General features: G+C 42.5%; 2 protein-coding genes across 2 annotated transcripts in view; both read right to left on the reverse strand.

Annotated features, from left to right (window-relative positions):
- LOC126426522 (uncharacterized) overlaps positions 1-5,861 on the reverse strand; it is a 102,184-nt gene extending 96,323 nt beyond the window's left edge. Inside the window, exon 1 of the mRNA XM_050088426.1 lies at positions 5,775-5,861. The gene's annotated coding sequence lies outside the window, so the exon portion shown is untranslated. The remainder of the gene's footprint in view (positions 1-5,774) is intronic.
- Positions 1-20,356, reverse strand: part of LOC126426523 (pleckstrin homology domain-containing family G member 5) — a 556,069-nt gene that overhangs the window by 4,789 nt on the left and 530,924 nt on the right. The window lies entirely within an intron of this gene.

A 20,356-nucleotide genomic window follows, 5' to 3' on the forward strand; every position in this document is an offset into this window, starting at 1 on the left:
TAACACGCCACCCATAAACACACCACCAGAGAGAACCACCGACCGCAACAATACGCTACCTATAAACATGCCACACGCGCAAACTAAACCAAAAACATCACCTAACACACAACACAAACACACTACCAGAGAGCACCACCAATCATATCAAAAAGACACCTACAAACACGCCACTCTCACAAACTAAATTCCGCATCGTCGTGACGTCACACACCACAACGGCATTACGTCACGGGTAAAAGCTGACGTGTGGGATCGGACGCTTCGATCGACCCCACCCACAGTGTCTCTCCTGGGCTAGTGTGACCACATTGGTTGGACCCTAGACAGCTGGAAAATCGTGGCCTGGTCCCAGTTTCAGATGGTAAGAGCAGGTGGTCGGGTTTGAGCGTGACACAGACCCCATGAAGCCGTGGACCAAGATTGTCAACAAGGCTAAGTGCAAGCTGGTGGTGTTTTCATAACAGTGTGGGGTGTGTTTACATGGAATGGGCTGGGCCCTCTGGGCTACCTGAACTGAACACTGACAGGGAATGGCTATGTTCAGCTATTTTGAGACCATTTCCAGCAATTCAAATGAATGAATTTTTATGGGTGACAAGGCACCATGTCACTGGGCCCCAGTTGTTTGCTACTGGTTTGAAGAACATTCTGAACCATTCGATTGAATGATTTGGCCATCCAGATCACCCGAGATGAATCCCGTCAAACATTTATGGTACATAAATCTTACATCGGCAACACTTATGCAGTTATGGATGGCTATAGAGGCAATGTGGCACAGTATTTCTGGAGGGGACCTTCAATGACTTGTTGCATCCATGCTACGCCTGGTTCTGCACTACATTAGTGAAAACGAGGTCCGACAATATTATGAGGCATCCCATGACTTGTCACTTCAGTCTAGGCCAGTATTTATAGGTGATTTGCTTATCTACAGTTTTGTAGACGACTGTTGCTACAGAATGCTTAAGTCTGCCAGGAAATATGCCCCAAGTCTTGCAAATGCAATGCAAGTTGGTCTTTTTGACTTATTTTTTTAAGTAGAATCTGATTCAACTGCTAACAGTGGTTAAACTAGGCATATTATCATACAGAACTGGAAACAGTTAAGTAGGGAAACACTTCTGTACTTTGTCACGTGTTTGGACTAATGGCATTTTTAATGTTATAGGAACACATATGACTTTGACCTTTTGAGAAGATTGATGACCCCAATTTCCAAATAATCTGAAGGAGACACAGCCCTGCTCACATTTTAATTTTGTTAAATAGATTAAAAGTTTTGGTTTTTAAGCTACCATTAGTACTGTAAAGAGTAATGATATACAGGACTCACAGCAATGTACTAAACTGATTAAACAGCTGTTCCTTCCAGCAGGACCAACCTGTCAAGCTTTTACCCTACACTTAAATATTAAACATGTCACAAATCAGTCCAGTTTACTGTTAGCTCTTAAGATCCGATATGGATGTGTATCGAAAACCAGCAGTATCTAAAAAATTTCAGGAAGTTTTCCTGCCCGAAAGAATATCCGAAAAGATGATGGAATTAAAATCAAAGTATGATCACGACAGCATTCATTTTATACAAGAAAATACTTGTAATAAATGCATATTAAGAAACACACTATCCACAATTCACACAAAAGAAAACAGATCACAACACATCATCAGCAGATACTGTGTAGAGTTTCTGCGACCAACTCTCAGTGGTATAAAAATATTATTTCTTCTAATGCAACTGGTACTGTTTCCATTCAGTGATCATGAAAAGACACATACACACAAAAACAATGAATTGTTTATGAAGATCTTTTAAATCTGTATTTTTTACAAAAGATACCTATTGAATTCACTTTTTCTGAATTAGTTTTTCAAGGATACACATTCACAACAAATTTTTGTAAATTCTAACACATACAATTCATTCATTCATTCATTCATTTTGTTCCACAGATGTCCTCAAGAACAGTCTTCAGGGATGTGTAATGAACCAACTAAAGACACAGAAATCAGAGAAACTGGTGTTGTATGCTCTGTTAAAAGTTATATATACTGTATTAACAATAGACTGTCACTATATTGCCTATTTTTATATACAATTATGCCCTCTAAATATAATTGAGTCAATTAGAAAGCAACCCGCAACTCTTAAAAAACTGCTGCCTCTTCAGTTTCACTAGAGAGCTCCTGTTTATCTACTATTAGCAGCTTTACAACCTTTGAAAAATGCACTGATCAGAAGCTCTGTCTGGAATCCGCGCTACATATTTTCGTATCTGTCACAAATTCATACTATCTTCCAAACACCGAACTTACTTGACCGGGTGATTGAAGATGCAGCAAGAAAGGAATGATAACATATGCTTGATGTAACAAACTTTAACACATACCAGAAACTGGCTTAATTTCAATTTCATTAATATTTTATGGTGACTTCATCTGAACAGAAATTAACACAAATATACCAACTTTACACACACACAAGGTAAACACCTTGAAGCTGGTTACAGGTCAACAGAAGCGTCCGATTTCACCCGTCGGCTGTTGTGGTGTATGACACCACAACAGCGCTAAGTTTAGTTCGTGAGAGTGGCGTGTTTGCAGGTGTCGTTTTGATGTGATCGGTGGTGCTCTCTGGTGCTGTGTGTGTGTGTGTGTGTGTGTGTGTGTGTGTGTGTGTGTGTGTGTGTGTGTTAGGTGATGTTTTTGGTTTAGTTTGCATGTGTGGCGTGTTTATAAGTGGCATATTGTTGCCGTTGGTGGTTCTCTCTGGTGGTGTGTTTATGGGTAGCGTGTCGTGTGGCGTATGGGGTTCATGTGTGTGGTGTGGTATCGGTAGTGACTGTGCTTTCAGTGGAATATTTTTCAGTTATTTAACGATTGTGGTTTTGTTATGTCGACGTTACTGTAGGGTTTTTTCTGTTTGTCATGTATGAATTTTGGTAAATTGCTTTGTTTATGTCTTTGGTAGGCATGGATATGACTGACAAGGTCAACAGTTTTCGGTTGCTGGCGATGATGGGGGACAGTGCGTTGTCTCTAATAAAATTTCTTCAGCTATTCGGCCTGTTGGCTGAAGTCGTGAAGTGTTCAGTATGAAACTTCCTGGCAGATTAAAACTGTGTGCCCGACCGAGACTCAAACTCAGGACCGAGTTCGACTCTTGGTCGGGCACGCAGTTTTAATCTGCCAGGAAGTTTCATATCAGCGCACACTCCGCTGCAGAGTGAAAATCTCATTCTGTTCAGTATGTCATGGAGAAATGAGGCTTACTAAAGTTCTGGAGTCTCAGACCAGGGATGTGGAGATGTCGTAAGGATAACTTATGGTTGTTTGTATTGGTGATTTGGTATTTTGCTTTGCTGTTGGCTTATATGACTTTGGGGAAGTGTTTGACTGCAAGGTGTGGTTGTGGCTATGGCTGGTTTGGTATATATAGGTCAAGGGAACTGTTTGATTCCAATTTTGATTTTCTAGGTATTTGAATTTGATAAGGTTGTGGGGTTTTGTTATTTTAGTGTTTTTTGTCTTTTGGTGGAGTGGTGTGTGTTTATATTTAGTTTGTCTCCACCCAAAATCCCCAATTTCCCCCATTTGTCCCATTAGTTTCATTATATATTTGGAGGAATATCTGTTTGGTGGTTTTTCGATCTATTTTCGTGTTTGTTGTCATATTTGCGTGATGATGTCATAGGAGCGGTATGGGAATTGTTGTGAATGGTCATTTCCGCCATATCGGTGATGTCATTGGTCAAAGCAGAAGGATGGAATCAGACGCTTCTGTTATCCCCTGGTTACAACACATTACCCAATGAAAGTCCTCAAACTCCTGCCGCAAACACTAACTGAAAGATTAGTGCTTTGTTTTTGTTCACTTTATGGTAAAATACGGTATTATACTTTTAGGCTGCAAAGCGTGAGGTATGAGACTTTCCAGATGCAAAAATCAGTTTTAAGCATAATGGAAGGAGTAGAAAAAAATGTAATATCATACCACTGGTCAGGAAAACCAGATTTATACCTCTTCTCTTTCGTCTTCACATGTATATCCACAAGACTGTTGTATTACACCTACATTTACATTAAAAACCATGCAGCAAAAAAGCCAAAATTATTACATAAAAATACAAAATTCACAATTATAACATATAGGTGGAAGAAAAAAAGCAAAAGTTATCCTCAGCTTGAGAGGGACATTACATAGTGAGAAAACATACGCTGTGTGCTGGAACTGAATGAAGTCTTTGATACTATTTTGCCACCACTCAGGCAAATTGTCACCTTTCCAACCACATCTGTACATTGGGCTACATTAAAAATCGGTCAGTCACCACAATTTAAATCCCAAAACATAATATAAACACAAAAAAATATAGTAATGACCCCGTTGTCTTGTAGTTTGCACACACATGACATCACATGCCACATCATTACATCATGGGAGAAAGCAGAAATCTGTTACCATTAGGTTCAGTTGAACTGTGTAAAGGTTATGGAGTTCAGGGAGATGCTACATAAAATTTGAAGTTCAGAATTGGTATAGAAAGTATGAAGCTTTTTGGTGCTTCAAAAAAATAAGCTTACTTTCAGTAGGGCCTACTATAAATAGACTAATTTTGAATTGTTTCATGTTAAGCATAAAATGCGTAATTGTCAGTTTGTGTGTCCAAGGTTCATTTCACAATGATATAACATTTGGTAGCTCAACAGCAGCAGAGATAAAGACTTATGAATAAAAACACATTTAAATACTGAAAGGACAGATACCGATGTTACCAGAGAAGTAACACAAATACCCACTGTACTTCTTAACAGACTTGTCACATATCTGACCACATCGTGTGTGTGTGTGTGAGAGAAAGAGAGAGAGAGAGAGAGAGAGAGAGAGAGAGAGAGAGAGAGAGAGAGAGAGAGAGAGAGAGAATGTGTGTGTGTGTGTGTGTAGCATAATAAAGTGTAATTCAATACAATGGAACAATGGTATATGAATTTCAAGAGTTTATTTGCATTCTACAGTAACATCTTCCACACAGACTAAGTCTTTCTCGAAACTACCGCTTTTACTTAGCTGGCCTCCCGTATTTAAGCGGCACTGCCAAAGAACCTTCCTTTCACACCGCTACACAAAAACTGATTCCATGTAAATGTCTGCATGACGAGATATAGACATCAGATTGAAGGGTGTCACAAGTCATCGCAAACTGGTTCTAATGACATCAGATCACAGAAACCGTATACCAGTATAATGCTCTTCTACAGATAATATTAGCCTACTGGAAATGAAATTTGGAAGTCATACATCCAAGCTGCTAATGTGACAGAACGATATCAAACAGTATAATGACATTAAAGAGTGTTTAGGGTCAAGTGGTCATTTCCTCGCGTTTCTAAGTAATATTTTGCATATAAAATTTCGCGACGAACGACAACTATGTTACGTTAATATCGTGACTAAACTAGCTATGCACGGGCGCCAAGTGATACAGAACCGAAAAAAAGAAACCTTTGCATGTGATTGCAGAGAATGAAATGTTTGTTACCCCGGCAGAATATTAATAAATCTGTACTACATTATTATTACTACAACTAAAAACTTTGGTGTTGTTAGTAGCAAAACTGCTTAAATCCCTGCCACAAACATTTTATTCACTTCTACATGAATGGAAATTTGGAAAAGAAGTTTTTATTACTCAGAACTATACCATATTTCTTCGATATCAATTCAAGAGGCCTACTTACAAAGACTTCTGAATGCTAATCACACTTACCGCCTATGAACCATAGCTAATAGCTATAAAGTCCATTAACCAACGCCCGCAAACATTCGAACTCTGACGAAAAACATAATCGTCGACTCCAGCGCCACTTCTGCCAATCATCTGAGATGCACAAATGTTGTGCGATGCGCTTTTGTTTCATTGAAAACAGCTGTTCGAAACAACAGACAATGTTTATTTTCAAGAAACAAACTATTTCTCTTATCCTAAAACAGTCAGTACTCAGTAGTTCGGAGACCAAATACACGAAACGGTGCCAATTTTGCGTTTTTACCATTATATTTCTCGCAGTTGCATGATAAGTGTACATTAAAGAACATCAACACAGTCGTCTGACATTTTTCTGTTATGTTACAAAACGTTTCTTTATTTACCCTCCAATGTAGTGCGTTGAATATGGTGCAGTTGTTGTCAACGACAAATTGTTTTCGGCATTAAAAATATATATCAACATGGTCATGTAGAAGCTAGCAATGGGAGAAAGAACAGCTATTATTTTTTTGTTGTTGAGTAAAGCAAGATTGCTCTTCAAAATAGGTATTTCCTTGCACACTGTATTACGTCAAATTTACCTAGAAAAAACTATATGAAGACAGCTATTTAATGCCTAGACTACACGAACATTATAGCCAGTACATATAGCTCGGGTAAACACGAAGAATATATAGCACATTAGAGAATAATATTTAATGCAGTATCTAGCTGCTACTTCCCTTATTTACTGTATACCTTCAGAAAAGATTTCCCAGACTTTGAACATTAAGCTTCAAAATCTGTACCCACTATAGCTGCTATGAACCATAATTCGTATAACTTGATCTGATAGTAGTTACACTTACATTTTGTGACATATGTAGAAGGTGATGGGCTAACTGGTGTGCTTTTACATTTACAATTGTGCTGCACTCACGTTTCTCTTTTCCACCCTTGTATCATCACTGTTTTCAATGTCGACTGCATCATCCTTAGCTGGAGCATCCTCATCGTATTCATCTTTGGGGAAGAGACACACTATACTTAGACGCTACTAGTGATTTCCAGAAGCCTTTTGTACATTCAGCTTATATCGTCGAAATACAGGTTAAATAATATGTAATGCGTTTGGCTGCCGATCTCACAGATTCCAATATTTCAGGCAATAAAATATACTAAAATGGCTTTTTCTGAAGACGGCTTTAATGCGGGGAACCACTGAATCTACAGAATTTCCTAATACGCAAGTATAATTACGTAAAATAATGATTACATCGTGTTAGCTTCCGAAGCATTTACATTAAAATGGCGGCTGCTTGTTTTGCACCTGTCAGTCAATAACAGCACAGGACACGTGACCCACGGAGATTTATTGCGAAATTATTGTTCATAACACAGCCTGTGTTTCACATATTCTCACTTGGCGTAGAGTGCAGACGCCTGCGCAACGGATTGAAGTGGTATTCACTTGGCGGTGCCGCTGCAGTTATTGCGCGAAAATGTTTTCGCATGTCTCTCTCACTTTTAATAAAGACATTTTAAACAGTAATTGTCCAGTTCCTTTGCCATTAAAAGCTGGAGCAACGCAGAGGATGTTCCACCGCTATGCTATGTGAAGGACTCTACTATGATTTAAACTGCAGACTAGGGCACGTACAAGTTACGAGGAGCACCATACGATGGCAGCAGCAACACAGTTTACTATTTTCTTCAGTATTTGCTATCATATAGGAAACATGTGAAATAACTGTCGATCTTAGGGGAAATTTTATTAAGAACTCGCATTTAATAACAAAATTTTCCAATGAAATGTATTTTGTAGTAATGTCATTCCATAATTATCTTCATAGTCGTAGGCGCTAATGACTAAATAAGATATATATATGATGCAAGACTCGCATACGGAGCGATCCCACACTGGATGGGTATACCTGAACCTTTATGATTGAGTTCAAGATTTAACCTTTCAGAGTGACGTCTTAGCAAAGATTTAGGTTTACCCATCCAGTGTGAGCATAGAAGATGTAACAGAGAGAGAGAAAACTCGGTTGTTAGCAGTATCGAATTCCCTTGGGAGAAAATAAAAAAAGAAAAAGAGCTTGGAAGTTCTGATTGCTTTACAAATGAGTGATTGTGCTAAATATTTGACGTCAAATGCGTGAGTGAGAAAAGCTTAAGAAAGATTTGAAGAAGAGTTTAAGGTTTCCAAAATGAGATTTTCACTCTGCAGCGGAGTGTGCGCTGATATGAAACTTCCTGGCAGATTAAAACTGTGTGCCCGACCGAGACTCGAACTCGGGACCTTTGCCTTCCGCGGGCAAGTGCTCTACCATCTGAGCTACCGAAGCACGACTCACGCCCGCTACTCACAGCTTTACTTCTGCCAGTATCTCGTCTCCTACCTTCCAAACTTTACAGAAGCTCTCCTGCGAACCTTGCAGAACTAGCACTCCTGAAAGAAAGGATACTGCGTAGACATGGCTTAGCCACAGCCTGAGGGATGTTTCCAGAATGAGATTTTCAGTCTGCAGCGGAGTGTGTGCTGATATGAAACTTCCTGGCAGATTAAAACTGTGTGCCTGACCGAGACTCGAACTCGGGACCTTTGCCTTTCGCAGGCAAGTGCTCTACTATCCGAGTTTGGAAGGTAGGAGACGAGATACTGGCAGAAGTAAAGCTGGGAGTACCGGGCGTGAGTCGTGCTTCGGTAGCTCAGATGGTAGAGCACTTGCCCGCGAAAGGCAAAGGTCCCGATTTCGAGTCTCAGTCGGGCACACAGTTTTAATCTGCCAGGAAGTTTGTTTAAGGTTTGTTGGGAATAGTTAAGTGCTTTGATTATGAAATACTGGGTGAATATAGTCTGGGTAATTTGCGCTCAGTTTTAAGCAAATGCTGGTTCTTCACGCATTTGAATGTTTATGACGTCATATTTCCTGAACTGTGCGTCGTACAATGATGTAATTTTGCAAGTAGAGGATACTGGCTTCAAAATGTGTTTCGAACAGAGTTAGTACTAAAGAAATAACAATTCAAAACGTCTATGTCTATAATCCTATGTCTATAATCTGCAAACCACCGTGAGAAGCATGGCAGAGGGTGCGTCCCATTGTACAAGTTATTTGGGTTTCTTCCTGTTCCATTCACGTATGTAGCGCGGGGAACATGATTGTTTGAATGCCTCTATGCGTGCAGTAATTACTATAATCTTATCCTCACGATTTCTGTGTAAGCGATGCGTATGGGATTATAGTATATCCCTACAGTAATTACTTAAATTCGGCTCTTGAAGCTTTGTTAATAGACTTTCTCGTGATAGTTTTCGTCTGTGTTCAAAAGTCTACCATTTCGGTTCCTTCAGTACCTCTGTGACACTCTCCCATGGATAAAATAAACCTGTGCTCATTCATGCTGCTCTTCTCTGTATACGTTCAATATCCTCTGTAAGGCTAGGCACAAATTGAGAAGCGTATAGCACGTGTGACGTGACACGACACTGCAGCGAGACACGCACGTGCCGCACGGGTCGCGCGGGTGCAGCGCATATTGCGACGCGTACAACAAACTTCCTTCACACGCGCCGACTGGCGACGCTCTGCGCTGACAGAACCGAAGTGCGCGCAACCTTCTATCTTACTCAAACGATTTTACAGAAACTATTCACTGAAAAAAAAATTGATTTTTGCCTTACTTGTAGCGTTATATGTCAGCTTCGTGGCGAAGAGCCCATCATCTCGCTAATGATCGTTCTTATTGTGATGCACACATTTTAGTAAAACACTAAGCAAAACTCAAAAACTCTGCAACGAAAATTAGGGGTCGCTATGATTTTGCGTTTGGTGCGTATTACACCGTATGTCGCTGCGTATGAAATTTAGCTAACATGCTGAATTTTTGTTTAGACTTGGGAGGAGATCTCTATCTGCCTCCGATCTCGAGAAAATGGATCCCATGTAGCGCGCTCACTTCCGATCTCACGCCCGCGAGAATGAAGTACTCGCAACATCTCTCGTATCTCCTAAACTGCTCGAGATATCGAAACGAAAGTTTGGCGAATGATAGCACACAAGGAGGAGAGTGTTTTGCCAATTCTTAAACACACGGAACTTTCCTATCTATGGCGATATATCAGTACTTGTACTTCCATTTTTATTTATTTCACTCCAGTGACCAATTTTTTAAGAGTTACTGACAGCTAGAGAAACAAGAGCTTCCTAGTATGAAAATAAACGTGAAATTTCTTCTTTTATGTTACCGCAAACCGACACCGTCAGGTTTTCCGTAAGCTATTGAACTCTGTGATTGCCAATTACTTGTTTAATGAGGCACTCCGTTTCGGAATTCTGTCTCAATAGCTGCTGTGAGATGAGTTTAGCAAATTACACTGTGACAAAGAAAGTACAATTAAACCAGTAACCAAGAGAAATGAGGCCGTTACTCACAAACGGTTATGCTTCTTCGAATGAGAAAAGGTTAACAACTCACACAAAAATAGATTGCCAATTCTGTTGGAATTTTGGTGGAATCCCCGTAACCCATCGTATTTTTAACACTGAGCAATTGGAATGGAAACTTACCAAAGGATTTTATTCCTTCTCTTGATCTGAGCAGTATTAAAATAATGACGAGCGTTCCTTCAGGCGGAATGATAGGCACATGCCAGATACTGGTTAGTCACCTACGGCTTGCCAAGCTGACAATGTGTGATTGCGGACAAAATAGTTGTTATTGAGAAAAATAAACGATTGATATGTCGCACAACACAATGGTCCGTGTATTGTCAGCAGCGGAGGATAGTGCGTGCGACAGAAATACACAAGCTAGCCATGTGTGCTTTGTGAGTTGGAGTTCGAAAAACATTGTCATGAAAGTAGATCTGCCTTTTTCAGCAGTACATTTCAACAAATAAATACATGTAAACATAACACTCTTTTAGGATATCCCTTATTTCGTAATAATACAGACCATTTTCTTCATTTGTGTAGCCTGTTGTATAATCAGTTTATTAATGCTGTTATTTGCATGCAACAATTGAAATGCTTTTTCTCATCACGGCGAACGAATTAAAACATTGCTATTTGTGACTGCTTTTCGACCGTTTCTAGCTTGCAGTGGAAATGTGATGTTCACATGCATGTAGTACAGTGTGTCGCATTACATTATTACATCCATATCCAAGTAATCACAGTGAGACTTCTTTACCTCAGATCTTGGTCGCTTTTTACCAGGAGCACAAAGGAATCACACCTGTGGAGTTATCCCTATCTAAATTTTTGTAACAGATCGTACTGATACGCCAGCATACTAGGCAGTGAGAAGATAACCTTGTTTTATTTTCTTGCCTCGTTTCTTAATCACATGATTTTATAATATTCCTTGCTTCCTTTTTCACTACCCTCTGTCCCTTCTTGCAATCTGAAAACATCGCGGAGGCATATGATACAATTCCAGCGGCCAATGGCTCATCAGTTAATTGAAGTACGCATTTTTCTTGACAGACGAAAAACAAAACAAAACAAAACTATACAGACATAAATAACAGAAAAGTATGATGTACTAACGAAGAAAGCCGGACCATTTAAATGGGGAATAACGAAACACTACCCAAAAGCAATAAAATTTAGTACACAGTAAACCAAAATTCATCGTATGGGCACTACTACCACTGCTGATATGCGCCGTTCCGATGTGAGCATATGGCCGGGCTACTTTTCCGCTCCCCCACCTCAAATTTCCCACGGTGCTAGCGAGGTACGCGCGACGCGAGAAACTGTGCCGCAACCACAACGCCGCGCGACCTGGCGCAGACGCGTGTCGCGTCCCAGTCGCGTCGCGTCGCAGTTTCCGCGGCCCCATTTGAACCTGTGGAGTTACACAAATGCGCGCTGCGCTGCGTCGCGCCACACGCGCTATACGCGTCTCAATTTGCGCCTAGCCTGAGCCCTATCTAGTGCAGGTCCCACATACTTGAGCAATATTCTAGAATGGGTCGCCCGAGTTAGACTCCGCGCCAGATATCTGAAAGCATGGGTGACGCCACAGCGGGGACTGATGCGGAGTTCGGAGCAAGCGTATGGACGCCGTGCTGAGAACATTGACTGCGCTGGGCTGACCATACGTCTTGGCTTTCACATAAATGTCCCGGTGTCTCGAGATAATCACTCTGGACACGCAATTGTCCCGGTTTTAATCGAGAAACAAAATGCGTGCACTAACATTTCTTACTTAATTAAAAATTATGAGAATTAAATTCCTTGGTAGTAGGACGTTAGAGAAATGTATTTCACGATATTTACCGTAATAATAAAATGCCTTCTTTCTAACGAGGAACTGCTAAAATCAATCCATTCATTCTCCTGATAAATACTACTAAAGTAAATCATAGGATAAAATATTTACTTTGTGTCTTATTGCAGATTAGTAATATTTACATTTCGCATCCCAATTCACAAAATGAAGATACACTCTTGTCTTGAGTTCTTCTAGTGTAGCATCGTCATGGGCCTATTATCAGCTTCAGAATATCACGGTACCTGGCAAGAAAAATAAGAGTAAGACGTAACTGCAGTAATGAAGTTACATATAAATTATAAACAAAACTGTCCCATTTTTTCCCCTTTGAAATCTGATCAGCTTAGGATGCGAGCACTTACCTTCAGTCATCATAAGGTAGCACAGCCACTCCTTCCAGTTCTCTGTCAAATTCAGAGCTAGAATCACAGTAATCAGTTTCGCTATCACTGTCTGCACCTTCTAAATCTATGATTATTTTATCTATTTCACTGTCGATAAATGTTTCTTCCTGCATGTATTCCCGATCAATTTTTTTAACGTGTTCACACAATGGACTCCAGTCTTCTTTACTCATGGATTTAAATTTCTGCTCACACAAATTTTTCACAACCTTTTACAATCGACCAAATATCTTCTGTTCGATTTAATTCTGGATGGTAGGCAGGGAAGCGTAAAGCAACGTGACCAGCAGTTTCAAGGATTTTATCGACGGAATACTCGACGGTCGTTGCCTCGGTTCTTCGAATGAGCTGATACAGAACGGGCTTCAACATGTCATCCGAGAATGGGATACGTTCCTTTGTTAGCCACTTTCTGATATCGTCTTTAGTTGAGTGAGGTGCTGGAGCTTTGGTTATTTTAACATTGTGATATGGCGCATTGTCGAGAACTACTACATTGTTAGATTTTAAATTGGGAATCAGCTTTTCTGTCAACCACTTCTCATAATTTTGTTGATTCATTTGGTTGTGGTAATCTCCCGTTGCTTGATTTGGCTTCCACTGTGCGGTTCTAGGCGCTTCAGTCTGGAACCGCGTGACCGCTACAATCGCAGGTTCGAATCCTGCCTCGGGCATGGATGTGGGTGATGTCCTTAGGTTAGTTAGGTTTAAGTAGTTCTAAGTTCTAGGGGACTGATGACCACAGATGTTAAGTCCCATAGTGCTCAGAGCCATTTGAACCATTTTGACTTCCACATAACAAGCGCATTAGGAATAAAGCCATTTTCACCCCCTGTGGCCGCTTCAGCTCTCGGCTGAGCTTGCTCCACCGGAATGTTCATCCCCTGAGAGGACTCAGCCTCCATAAACATTAAGACGTTATGTATAATCACCTGTGACTGACTATTCAGTTTTCTGCCTTTTAGTTTTGAAGTACTAATACACGTCATATTCAGTATCAAGTCGCTACGCATTAGTAATACAAATACCGAAAAAGAACACACAGGTGGAACTCGTACTGTACTCACACGTGGCAGAATGTATTTGGGCAGAGCTGCACACTTCTGCACATGCGCAGTGGCAATCCGGCTGAATTTCGTGCGTGGTGGGGCATCACGAGACCATGTGCAGCCCTGCAGCATGCTGTTGAGAGGACATACAGAGTTGTACTTACAAGGGAACCTCCCCATCGCACCCCCCTCAGATTTAGTTATAAGTTGGCACAGTGGATAGGCCTTGATAAACTGAACACAGATCAATCGAGAAAACAGGAAGAAGTTGTGTGGAACTATGAAAGAAATAAGCAACATATACAAACTGAGTAGTCCATGGGCAACATAGGCAACATAACAGGATAATGTGAGCTCAGGAGCGCCGTGGTCGCGTGGTTAGCGTGATCAGCCGCGGAAAGAGAGGTCCTTGGTTCAAGTCTTCCCTCGAGAGAAAAGTTTAATTTTTTTATTTTCAGACAATCATCACCACACGTACTGTTTATCAACAAATGTAGGAAATAATCATACAAATGTTCGACAATCGATCGCTCCCTTAAGGAACTTTCCGATTCCTTACAGTTCGGAAAATATTCATTGACTTTGTTATTGAAGTCGCAAGCTATATTTGCTGGGTTCATATTGCCCACGCAATACCTCTATCGTCCAAAGTACTAGCGAACAGTCAACTGCCAGCCAGGGAGCCTCGTTAGAAGGAATACTCTCTCTTCCGTGCGCTGTAGTCGACTGACGTCGTGTGTTTCGATGTTTGTTTAGGCGTAGCGTCCCCATACTACGGCGCAGTTACCTCGCATCGGACGGACAGATAACGATTGTCTGAAAATAAAAAATTAAACTTTTCACTCGAGGGAAGACTTGAACCAAGGACCTCCCTTTCCGCGGCTGATCACGCTAACCACGGGACCACGGCGCTCCTGAGCTCAGACTCTCCTTCATGTTGGCTATCTTGCGCATGGACTACTCAGTTTGTATATTTTGCTTATTTTTTTCATAGTTCCACACAATTTGTTCCTGTTTTCTCGACTGATCTGTGTTCAGTTTTTCAAGGCCAACTTATAACTAAATCTGAGGGAGGTGCGATGGGGAGATTCCCTTGTTAGAGCAATCGTTTTATCACATCCCACCCAGATAAAGGATGCAAATAAGGAAGCAGTTCCTGGCATAATATCATTTCAAAACTAGACTCCACAGCTCAAAGTACCATAACATTTTGCTATGTGGTGACTTTGACAGACTTCTTTTTTAATTCGTACTTTGCAATATTGTTATGTAGCATTTGCAATCACGTTTACATCTACACAGCACTGAAAAAAGCTAGTAAGAAGGAATACAAATTGCAAAAGTAAAAAAAAAGAAAAGAAAAAAAAGAGAGAGAACTTCTTTGTGATAGCTTACACCAAAGTGACAATAAATTACATGACTATTTCAAAATGTGTTGAAAATTAACAAGGTTGTCTGTGAGGCGAAGAAAGTACAACTGACAGTTTATATTCTACTCTAGGAACAAATATAAAGCCATGTGGGCCGGCCGGAGTGGCCGTGCGGTTCTAGGCGCTACAGTCCGGAGCCGAGCGACCGCTACGGTCGCAGGTTCGAATCCTGCCTCGGGCATGGATGTGTGTGATGTCCTTAGGTTAGTTAGGTTTAATTAGTTCTAAGTTCTAGGCGACTGATGACCTCAGAAGTTAAGTCGCATAGTGCTCAGAGCCATTAAAGCCATGTGGGGAGTTAAAACGATAAAACACGGTATGCTGCCAGTCTACAATTTAGCATAGAATGGCATTCTATTAATTTAAGATATAAACACAAATTGAGAAATAGCTTCAGGCCTACAGTCTTGTGATCAAAAAACACTGTGTTTCACGGAAGGCAGATTTGTAAAATTGTGCTCCACCTGTCAACATATTTGAAACAAAATATTTGGTTCAAAACTACCTACCAGATTTGCCTGCTTAGTCAGCTTCAAGTCCATGTTTACGTATGTTTCGTACGTATATAGCATTAAGAGATCTTACAGTGTCATAAAAGAAACAGGACATCAGAGACTACTCCAGCAGCGTCGGAATTTCATACACCGTACTAAAATGCTTCATTCCGCTCTAATTGCACATTTCTATGTCCAGATGGACTCTGAAGTACCCGATATTCAGCTTTTCATGTGGTTTCCGTGATACCAATTTTCTCGGAGGTCCACTGCTGTATTCTCATGTTTGGTTCTTTAATATGGTATAATGTCATTCGTCCCAGAAAATGAAAATTTGCGCTTGAAATTGAACGAAGTTGAAAGTAGCCAATAGTGCGGAATGAAACACTCCGTTTCAAATAAACTAACTGCCTCAGCCGAAAAAAATTAATGGAAGTAAACTTCTCTACAAAACCGACAGAAATAACTTCATTAAGACATTAATAGTTGATAGTTAATGATGTGGAAATGATATTAAATCAGAAAATTGAAACTACTAACTTATTTTAGTGTTTCATGATTATGAGAATGTACCCACAGAAATCTGGTTTGTTTTCATTTGACGTGGGAGCTGTAAACGAAAAGACACCAGCAATTTCCCGAAACATATACACAGGTCACGTGGAGAATGCCCCCCCACTATAAGCTTGCTCTGCACATGAGCGAATCTGGCAGCTTGGGCGCGCAGGAAAAATTTTTCCGGCTAGCTTCTGGCTACTTGCTGCCACTGCTCATACGGCAAACAGCCACACTTCAAGTAGTCAGAAGCGGAAGGAAGGCACTGATAATGCACGAATTCAGCTCTGCACATGCGCACGAGCCCGCTGGCAACTGCTCAAACAAACCTTAAGAGTCCCCAGAATGACATTTTCACTCTGCAGCGGAATGTGCGCTGATATGAAACTTCCTGGCAGATTAAAACTGTGTGCCGGACTGAGACTCGAACTCGGGACCTTTGCCTGTCGCGGGCAAGTGCTCAACACACTGAGCTACCCAAACACGACTCACGCCCCGTCCTCACAGCTTTACTTCCGCCAGTACCTCGTCTCCTACCTTCCAAACTTTACAGAAGCTCTCCTGCGAACAAGGCGAGGTACTGGCGGAAGTAAATCTGTGAGGAGGGGGCGTGGGTCGTGCTTGGGTAGCTCAGTTGGTAGAGCACTTGCCCGCGAAAGGCAAAGGTCGCGAGTTCGAGTCTCGGTCAGGCACACAGTTTTAATCTGCCAGGAAGTTTCATATCAGCGCACATTCCGCCGCAGAGTGAAAATCTCATTCTGGAAACATCCCCCAGGCTGTGGCTAAGCCATGTCTCCGCAATATCCTTTCTTTCAGGAGTGCTAGTTCTGCAAGGTTCGCAGGAGAGCTTCTGTAAAGTTTGGAAGGTAGGAGACGAGGTACTGGCAGAAGTAAAGCTGTGAGTACCGGGCGTGAGTCGTGCTTCGGTAGCTCAGTTGGTAGAGCACTTGCCCGCGAAAGGCAAAGGTCCCGAGTTCGAGTCTCGGTCGGGCACACAGTTTTAATCTGCCAGGAGGTTTCATATCAGCGCACATTCCGCCGCACAGGGAAAATCTCATTCTGGAAACATCCCCCAGGCTGTGGCTAAGCCATGTCTCCGCAATATCCTTTCTTTCAGGAGTGCTAGTTCTGCAAGGTTCGCAGGAGAGCTTCTGTAAAGTTTGGAAGGTAGGAGACGAGGTACTGGCAGAAGTAAAGCTGTGAGTACCGGGCGTGAGTCGTGCTTCGGTAGCTCAGTTGGTAGAGCACTTGCCCGCGAAAGGCAAAGGTCGCGAGTTCGAGTCTCGGTCGGGCACACAGTTTTAATCTGCCAGGAAGTTTCATATCAGCGCACATTCCGCCGTAGAGTGAAAATCTCATTCTGGAAACATCCCCCAGGCTGTGGCTAAGCCATGTCTCCGCAATATCCATTCTTTCAGGAGTGCTAGTTCTGCAAGGTTTGCAGGAGAGCTTCTGTAAAGTTTGGAAGGTAGGAGACGAGGTACTGGCGGAAGTAAAGCTGTGACGACGGGGCGTGAGTCGTGCTTGGGTAGCTCAGTTGGTAGAGCACTTGCCCGCGAAAGGCAAAGGTCCCGAGTTCGAATCTCGGTCCGGCACACAGTTTTAATCTGCCAGGAAGTTTCAAACCTTTGAGTATCGGTCACGAAGCTCCCAGATACCTGGCGCGGACTGTATTTCTATGCAATCTCTTTAGTAGACTGACTGTACTTCCCCAGTATTCTATCAATAAACTGAAGTCTACCACCTGCTTTATCCACAAATGAACCTATGTGACCATTCCATTTCATATCCCTACATCGTGTTACACCCAGGTGTTTGTATGAGTTGGCCGATTCCAACAGTGACTCACTGATATTATAGTCATAGGATACTGCGTTTTTCGGTCCTGAAGTGCACAATTTAACATTTCTGAACATTTAGAGCCAGTCGCCGGTCTCTAAACCATGCTGAAATCTTATCAAAATCTGGCTGAATTTTTATGCAGCTTCCGTCAGATAGCACTAGTGTAATAGTGCTGAAGTTTTACTGCGTGTCACTGGTTTTGAGAAACAGCTGAAACCATTAAAATTGAACAAAGCTCCAGGGCCCGATGGAATCCCTGTAAGATTCTGCACTGAATTTGTGGCTGAGTTAGCCCCTGTTCTTACTACACTCCTGGAAATGGAAAAAAGAACACATTGACACCGGTGTGTCAGACCCACCATACTTGCTCCGGACACTGCGAGAGGGCTGTACAAGCAATGATCACACGCACGGCACAGCGGACACACCAGGAACCGCGGTGTTGGCCGTCGAATGGCGCTAGCTGCGCAGCATTTGTGCACCCCCGCCGTCAGTGTCAGCCAGTTTGCCGTGGCATACGGAGCTCCATCGCAGTCTTTAACACTGGTAGCATGCCGCGACAGCGTGGACGTGAACCGTATGTGCAGTTGACGGACTTTGAGCGAGGGCGTATAGTGGGCATGCGGGAGGCCGGGTGGACGTACCGCCGAATTGCTCAACACGTGGGGCGTGAGGTCTCCACAGTACATCGATGTTGTCGCCAGTGGTCGGCGGAAGGTGCACGTGCCCGTCGACCTGGGACCGGACCGCAGCGACGCACGGATGCACGCCAAGACCGTAGGATCCTACGCAGTGCCGTAGGGGACCGCACCGCCACTTCCCAGCAAATTAGGCACACTGTTACTCCTGGGGTATCGGCGAGGAGCATTCGCAACCGTCTCCATGAAGCTGGGCTACGGTCCCGCACACCGTTAGGCCGTCTTCCGCTCACGCACCAACATCGTGCAGCCCGCCTCCAGTGGTGTCGCGACAGGCGTGAATGGAGGGACGAATGGAGACGTGTCGTCTTCAGCGATGAGAGTCGCTTCTGCCTTGGTGCCAATGATGGTCGTATGCGTGTTTGGCGCCGTGCAGGTGAGCGCCACAATCAGGACTGCATACGACCGAGGCACACAGGGCCAACACCCGGCATCATGGTGTGGGGAGCGATCTCCTACACTGGCCGTACACCACTGGTGATCGTCGAGGGGACACTGAATAGTGCACGGTACATCAAAACCGTCATCGAACCCATCGTTCTACCATTCCTAGACCGGCAACGGAACTTGCTGTTCCAACAGGACAATGCACGTCCGCATGTATCCCGTGCCACCCAACGTGCTCTAGAAGGTGTAAGTCAACTACCCTGGCCAGCAAGATCTCCGGATCTGTCCCCCATTGAGCATGTTTGGGACTGGATGAAGCGTCGTCTCACGCGGTCTGCACGTCCAGCACGAACGCTGGTCCAACTGAGGCGCCAGGTGGAAATGGCATGGCAAGCCGTTCCACAGGACTACATCCAGCATCTCTACGATCGTCTCCATGGGAGAATAGCAGCTTGCATTGGTGCGAAAGGTGGATATACACTGTACTAGTGCCGACATTGTGCATGCTCTGTTGCCTGTGTCTATGTGCCTGTGGTTCTGTCAGTGTGATCATGTGATGTATCTGACCCCAGGAATGTGTCAATAAAGTTTCCCCTTCCTGGGACAATGAATTCACGGTGTTCTTATTTCAATTTCCAGGAGTGTATAATCCACGGTTGTTGTTGTTGTGGTCTTCAGTCCAGAGGCTGGTTTGATGCAGCTCTTCATGATATTCTACCCTGTGCAAGCTTCTTCCAGCACCTACTGCAACCTACATCCTTCTGAATCTGCTTAGTGTATTCATCTCTTGGTCTCCCTCTACGATTTTTACCCCCCACGCTGCCCTCCAATACTAAATTGGTGATCCATTGATGCCTCAGAATATGCCCTACCAACCGATCCCTTCTTCTAGTCAAGTTGTGATACAAATTTCTCTTCTCACCAATTCTATTCAACTAATATAATTAGTTATGTGATCTACCCATATAATCTTCAGCATTCTCTCGTAGCACCACATTTCGAAAGTTTCTATTCTCTTCTTGTCCAAACTATTTATCGTCCATGTTTCAATTCCATACTTGGCTACTCCATACAAATACTTTCAGAAACGACTTCCTGACACTTAAGCCAGTCTACATTTTATAACCTCTCTACTTCGACCATCATCAGTTATTTTGCTCCCCAAACAGCAAAACTCATTTACTACTTTAAGTGTCTCATTTCCTAATCTAATTCCCGCAGCATCACCCGATTTAATTCGACTACATTCCATTATCCTCGTTTTGCTTTTGTTGGTGTTCAGCTTATATCCTCCTTTCGAGATACTGTCCATTCCGTTCAGCTGCTCTTCCAGGTCCTTTGCTGTCTCTGACAGAATTACATTGTCATCGGCGAACCTCAAAGTTTTTATTTCTTCTCCATGGATTTTAATTCCTACTCCGAATTTTTCTTTTGTTTCCTTTACTGCTTGCTC

The sequence above is a fragment of the Schistocerca serialis genome, chromosome 11, assembly GCF_023864345.2.
Source record: "Schistocerca serialis cubense isolate TAMUIC-IGC-003099 chromosome 11, iqSchSeri2.2, whole genome shotgun sequence".
Lineage (NCBI taxonomy): Eukaryota > Metazoa > Arthropoda > Insecta > Orthoptera > Acrididae > Schistocerca > Schistocerca serialis.